This window comes from Mustela putorius, unplaced genomic scaffold (genome assembly GCF_011764305.1).
Source record: "Mustela putorius furo isolate JIRA1106 unplaced genomic scaffold, ASM1176430v1.1 tig00000228_pilon_pilon_pilon, whole genome shotgun sequence".
Classification (NCBI taxonomy): domain Eukaryota; kingdom Metazoa; phylum Chordata; class Mammalia; order Carnivora; family Mustelidae; genus Mustela; species Mustela putorius.
The window spans coordinates 11,780,979-11,788,512 of NW_025421322.1; the positions used below are offsets into that span (position 1 = coordinate 11,780,979).

General features: G+C 37.6%; 1 pseudogene; it reads right to left on the reverse strand.

Moving 5' to 3' along the window:
* Positions 1-2,819: 2,819 nt before the first annotated feature.
* LOC101683342 lies at positions 2,820-3,395 on the reverse strand (annotated as a pseudogene).
* Between the last annotated feature and the right edge of the window lie 4,139 nt (positions 3,396-7,534).

Genomic DNA, 7,534 nt, shown 5'->3' on the forward strand with positions numbered 1-7,534 from the left:
ATTTTGTATTTCCTTAACAACATATTAATATGCTATTTCTTCATGGCCTTTTCAACAGAAAAGTTGAAATACTTTAAATTGCTTTTGTGTTGCAGACTTTTGGATGTTTCCCAATCTGATAAGAAAGAAATAATAACTCGGTGAAGTTTTAAATTACACTTCTATTGTTATGAATGTAATTGAAAACTTTTCTTATGTTTAACAGCCATTTTCATTTTTTCCCTATGAATTCTGTTCATATATCTAGACCATTTTTCTATAGGATTGCCTTTTTTCTTTAGTTTTAGGAGCTTCTATATATATTAGAGATACGAACCATTTATGTATAACATATACTTTTTCTTAGCCAGTCATTTGCTTTTTTATTTAGCTGTATTTATTTTCACATTTTTATCTACTCAAACTCATCATTTTCATTGCTCCTGGAGTCATAGTTTCCCCACTTTAAGGTTATAGAATAATTCAGTTGTGTTTCTTTTAAATACTCTTATAAATCACCAAATTAACCCAGTTTGGTGGGTTGTAGCCAGCAATTTTTTATTTTTATTTGTATGCATGTATGTATGCATGTATGTATTTTAAAAGATTTTATTTATGTATTTGAGAGACAGAGAGAGAACAAGAGAGAGAGAGCAAGAGAAAGAGAGAGAACATGAGGGTCGAGAGGGCAGAGGGCGAAGCAAATTCCCTTCTGAGCATGGAGCCCAATGCAGGGCTCAATCCCAGGCCTCTGAGATCATGACCTGAGCTAAAAGCAAACCTTTAACGGACTGAACCACCCAGGCACCACAAAACCAGCAATATTTTAAAATAAGAATTAAATGGAATAGAAAAACACATATTAAGTGCACATAATAGAAAGTATTGAAAGAGCCTGTAAGTTGTCATTCCTATCCTCACAGCAAGAAAAAGCTGAACAAACTGAAAGTCATCGATTTTTAGAGACTTATTAGAAAACTGAGGTCAGGGGCACCTAGGTGGCTCAGTGGGTTAAGCCGCTGCCTTCGGCTCAGGTCATGATCTCAGGGTCCTGGGATCGAGCCGCACATTGGGCTCTCTGCTCAGTGGGGAGCCTGCTTCCTCCTCTCTGTCTATCTCTCTGCCTGCTTGTGATCTCTCTGTCAAATAAATAAAATCTTAAAAAAAAAAAAAAAAACTGAGGTAAAGGACAAAGTGTTACTACCCAAAACAGAGAGACAGACAGGAAGATAGAGACAATTACAGGATACCAGGAGTAGAAGTGCGGGAGAAGCAGCCAGTAGCAGAACCTCTCTATCTGTAAGAATACTTTGAACTGTAACGGATGAATTACTAAATAGCTCCACGTAGAATAGCTTAGGAGTTAAAAACTCCACGGGGACCCAGTTTTAATGGGACTCTCCCATTTCTAGAGTTTTCCCATTTCTAGAGTTTTACCTGTTCTTGCTGAGAAGATGGGAGACAAATCCCCTAGTACTTCTAGACAGAGAAGGGGAAAAGAAACCATATTTTGAACATATTTTGAAATATGTTCTTAGCAAGGTCTACCCTCAAGGGAAACTGTTTTACCAGAGCCTAACTGACTGGGGTTTTAGTAAACCTAACTGGCCTGAGGGAAGGGAAATACCCAGCTTAGACTCACTAAAAAACTGAGACCCACTAAGAAACCAAGACCTAATCACAGGCCCGTAGCATACTTTCCCCTCACCCTACACCTTGCTGCATATCAGTAGGGCTCCTGTATAATATCATGCGATTGAAGCTAAAAGAACTAAAAGCCTCAGATGCTATTGAAGGAGTCTCTATGAAAACCCAAAGACTACAGGGGAGACAAAAGCAATGACAATAAAGGAAATTTATACCTTCTGACACCACAGTTACAGTAAACAGTAAACACTATCTACGCCATATAAACATTAAGCATGTATTGCTTTGTAACAATTTGTATGTGTAACATTTATCAATATAGACATAGTTATGAATGTGTATATAGATTGCAGTCAAAGATGTATTTCTTACATCTTAGTTATGAATGTGTATATAGATTGCAGTCTAAGATGTATTTCTTACTATGAACTGTAGCCAAAAAAGTTGAATTAGCATAGGGAATCTCTTGACTTTGCTCTCTACAAAACGAAACAATACTAGTACCTATACACTCATAAGCCATTCAAGTACCATTAAAAGTTTCTCCCATTTCAGGCAGCAACAGCTCAGTGAAGACATGAACAATGTATATTCATGAAAGAAGTTTTCTTATTTTCATGAAAACAGTTGGGATTGCAGAGATCGGTACTTCTCAAGCAGAACTTAAACTTTTCAAGTCAGCATAGGTTCTTGTGTTCTAGCCATGCTTCTCCCTTAGTTGTGATATCCAGTGAGCTAGCAAAAGATGCCAAAGAAGCTAGAGGCCCTTGTGATCTTGACAGACCTGCTTACTTTCATCTTACTTGTGCTAGCCATAGTCTTCCTTTATAATGGTATTGTCTGAAGCATGCAGAAGTTTTCAAGTATAAATATGCATATAACTTGTACTACCTGTAGTAGCAAGCCTCTTAGTAATTTACTCTCTTTAACATACTGCTATATTCTCTTTCCTGCATCCTACATCTTTGTTCTTGCTCTTAGAACTCACCTAAATGAATATCGTGCACCTGTAAGGCCAAACTTCTCTTAAGTCTAACTCCTCTATGAAATTGAAAAGATTCCCCTGTAGACTGTCCTTCCTTCCTTTCTTTCCTTCCTTCCTTCCATCAATCAGTCCTATTTATAAAAAGAGAGAAAGGAAGATACTCTTTTTTTAAGAGTTCAGCTTTTTATTGAACATGTTCAGAAGAGGTTTAGTCAGAAAGTCCAAAGCCAGTGTCATCATCAGACTCCCCTGATTCTTCTTTCTTTGCTTCCACCTCCTACTCATCAGCAGGGTGGGAAAGCAGCCATGGTAGATGGAGCACAACCTCCTGCTGGGGCAGGTCCAACAGCCTCTACCTTGCAGACAAGGCTCTTGATGAGACACTGGTCAGAGCCCTTGCAAACAAGCCCCACCAAGAAGGTTCAACATTTACACCGCTTATTTCATGAGGGCATTGATCTTCTCCTCTGTGACTGTCACTTCATGGTCACGCAGGACATGGGCCGAGTAGATGTAGGCGAGCTCTGAGACTGAAGCCATGGTGTGGGCAAGGGCCGAGTGGGTGCTGCCTGGCAAGACGCCAGTCGTGGATGAAGTGAGGGCCTCACCCAAAGGTGGCCTAAGCTTCCTCCAGACAACAAAGCACCTTATTTAACCCAGTCTCTTATGTGTCCAAAGAACTGATTTCGTGAACCATTCTTCTTAATAAAAAAAATCATTTATCACCATGAGTTTATTACCCATTTCACATGTAGGAATCTTGACACATCTGTTAAATTTTAACTCCTGGAGTTAAAATGACTCCTGGAGTCATTTCTTTTAAGTTTCATTTTAGTTGATCAAAAGATTGGTATGTAGCAGGTACTCAACAAATACTTATTCAATGAATGGATTCATGAAGGACTCAATATACCAGTTCTCCTTTAAGAAAGATAGTTGCTGGCTATTTGTTAATCTCTTTTTTTTTAAATTTTTTATTTTTTCAGCATAACAGCATAACTCCCTTCTCCTCTCCATCTCCCCTTGTCCTCCATGCTATTTGTTATGCTCCACAAATAAGTGAAACCATATGATAATTGACTTTCTCTGCTTGACTTATTTCACCCAGCATAATCTCTTCCAGTCCTGTCCATGTTGCTACAAAAGTTGGGTATTCATCCTTTCTGATGGAGGCATAATACTCCACAGAGTATATGGGCCACATCTTCCTTATCCATTCGTCTGTTGAAGAGCATCTTGGTTCTTTCCACAGTTTGGTGACCGTGGCCATTGCTGCTATAAACATTGGGGTACAGATGGCCCTTCTTTTTACTACATCTGTATCTTTGGGGTAAAACAAAGAGGCAAACCACGGAATGGGAGAAGATATTTGCAAATGACAGTATAGACAAATGGTTGATATCCCTGATCTATAAAGAAGTCCTCAACACACACAAAACAGACAATCATATCAAAAAATGGGCTGAAGGGAGTTGGGGGAAATTGGAAGGGGAGGTGAACCATGAGAGATTATGGACTCTGAAAAACATGCTGAGGGGTTTGAAGTGGTGGGGGGGTGGGAAGTTGGGGGAACCAGGTGGTGGGTATTAGAGAGGGCACGGATTGCATGGAACACTGGGTGTGGTACGAAAACAATGAATACTGTTATGCTGAAAATAAATAAAAAAATGATTTAAAAAAAAAAGATTCAGGAAAAAAAAAGTGGGCTGAAGATATGAACAAACACTTCTCCAATGAAGACATACAAATGGCTATCAGACACATGAAAAATGTTCATCATCACTAGCCATCAGGGAGATTCAAATTAAAACCACATTGAGATATAACCTTACACCAGTTAGAATGGCCAAAATTAGCAAGATAGGAAACAACATGTTTTGGAGAGGATGTGGAGAAAGGGGAACCCTCTTACACTGTTGGTGGGAATGCAAGTTGGTGCAGCCACTTTGGAGAACAGTGTGGAGATTCCTCAAGAAATTAAAAATAGAGCTTTCCTATGACCCTGCCATTGCTCTCTTATCCTTTCTATTATTTTTGTGGATATGATTCATTATTTAAAACTTCACAAAATTAGAGATCCATGAAATGGGGCCAGTTCTTATAAACATGTCTTTTCTAGGGGTGCCTGGATGGCTCCGTCAGTTGAGCATGGGACTGTTGGTTTTAGCTCAGGTCATGATCTCATGGGTTGTGGGACTGAGCTCTAAGTGGGGCTTAGCAAGGAGTCTGCTGGAGATTTTCTCCCTCTGCCCCTCTTTCCATGTGCACACATGCTTTCTCTCTCTCCAATAAATAAATCAAGCTTTTTTTTTTTTTTAAATCAAGCTTTTAAAGATAATGTCTTTCTGGAATTTGAATAAAAACAAAAAAAAAATTAAAAAGAAAATGAAGCAGAAGGGAAAAGAAGGGAGTCGTTCTCCTCCTTTCCCTCATGTGGGAGTGGGCACAGTTTAGAAATACTATTTATAGGTTTTCAAGTTTACAAAGAAGTTTCACACTTGATTTTTTTTTTTTTTTTTTAAGTAGGCTTCCTGCCCAGCATGAGCCCAAGGCAGGGCTTGAACTCAGGAGCCTGAGATCAAGATCTGAGCTGAGATCAAGAGTCAGTCGCTTAACTGACGGAGCCATCTAGGCACCCCCAGAAGTTTCACACTTGAAATCACTTCAAAAGGAAATGTGCTTTATTTTATACTCATTCGTTTCTCTGTGTTTATCTCCACTTCTTACTTCCCACTTCCTCATCATCCCGATCTTTCTTTTGGTCTTTAAGTGCCCATAATCTTAAGTCCCTTTCCATGGGTCCCTGAAAATGGAATGGAAAGAACCCTGGATTTGGTGCTGGGAGATTTCAGTATAAATTCTGATTCTGTGCACCAAACAACTTACAGGCCTGGCAGAGGCATCCACCTCTCAGAGCTCAGTCTCTTTCCTGTGCAGAATGGACATTCTGAGTCGGCCTCCTTCACTAGGCTGCTGGGACATTCAAAAGTTAACACACAAGGAAGGGCTTGATAAGTTGTTAATTATAAAACTACATGTTGCCAAAATGCACAGCTGTTGGGGTCTTGCACAAGGGTCCCAAAGAATGTTCTTTGGGCCATCTCTTCTTCCTTGGTTTCTCCCCTTTTTCTCAACTTACGTCAGAACATTGCTTATTCGTTTTACCATTTAAATTTAATGTTACTAATATAATAAATCTAATATTAACCACGTCCCTTAACTCATTTGATTGGTAACTTGAACTAGGCGAATCATTCTAGTGATGCTGATTCATTGTAATGAGATTGTTTCTCAATCTCTACTACCTCACAATTTAGATTTTAATTGTTTAGGTTGGATATAGCAATTATATTTGGACAGGGCTGAATAAAAATTCTATAATGTGTAACTGCTAAAGAAATGTTTGTGATATTGTTCTGTTAAAAATGTACTAGTTGCAAAAAAAGAATTTAAAAATAACACTGATGACGCTAACTCTCACAATTGCAAAACCATTTAAAAAGATGAATGATGGGGAAAAAAAGATGAGTAAGGAAATTAGTCAGCTCTGTAGTCAGATGACAGACTTTCTTAAGTAAGGCTATTTAGATAACTTCATTCTGTATATATTCCTTCTAATTAACTTTCTTTTTTCAAGTTTTTATTTAAATCCCAGATAGTTGACACACAGTGTAATATTAGTTTCAGGAGTAGATTTAGTGATTCATCACTTACATATAACACCCAGTACTCATCACAAGTGCTCTCCTTAATACCTATTACCCATTTGAGCCATCCCTCTACTCACCTCCCCTTCAGCAGTCCCTACTTTGTTCTCTAGAGTTAAGAGTCTGTTTTATGGTTTGCCTCTCTCTTTTCTCCTCCTTATGTTAATCTGTCTCATTTCTTAAATTCCACCTATGAGTGAAATCATATGGTATTTGTCTTTCCCTGACTGATTCAATTTTGGTTAACATAATACACTTCAGCTCCATCCATGTCTTTACAGATGGTAAGATTTCATTCTTTTCATGGCTGAGTAATATTCTATTGTGTGTTGTACACTCACAACTTCTTTATCTATTCATCAGTCAATGGACATTTGGGCTCTTTCCATAACTGGCTATTGTTGATGATGCTGTTGTAAACATCAGGGTGCATATGTTTCTTCAAATCAGTATTTTTGTATCCTTTGGGTAAATAAATAGTAGTGCAAGGGCTAGACCCTAAGGTAGTTCTGTTTTTAACTTTTTGTGGAATCTCCATACTGTTCTTCTAAGTAATGTTTGAACTCATAATTCCATGAGGTTTTTCCACATTTATCAATTCAATTCTTCTCTCAGTGACACATGGATGCTATTCAAAACACATTTTAAAATAAAACTCTTTGGTCTTTTTTTCCCAGTTAATAAGTATCTTTACTACAGAATGAAGAAAATTCAAAGAACAAGTAATATATAATCGAGTTACATTCCAGGTAAAGATTTTTATTACTCAAATGGGCATGCATATACAACATTAAACAATCAATGTCCCAAACATTCAACTTTGGCATTCTCTTTTTTAAATCTGCAGGGCTCTTCTTTAAGTATCCAGATTCTTGGAAATGGTGACCCATCTTCTAATGTATACTGGAATTTCTTTTACAATTTTGGGTTTATAGATACTTCTTGATTTTCATTTTAAAGAAATGTAAGTGATCTGTAAAACGTATTAAAATCCCCTTTATGCTATTGAATCTAGGGTCAGTTCTTTTGACTTAGGTTAGAACTTCTGTCCAACTAACCAAATATCCAAGAAATTCAAGTAGTATATATAAGTTCCACCTACAAATAATTTTTATTGAGATTTTGTTTAGTTATGTACATTCAGACACTTACTTGGTTTTTGTATATAAACCAAGCATTTTTATGGATAATACATTTCTTCCTTATTTATTTTCAG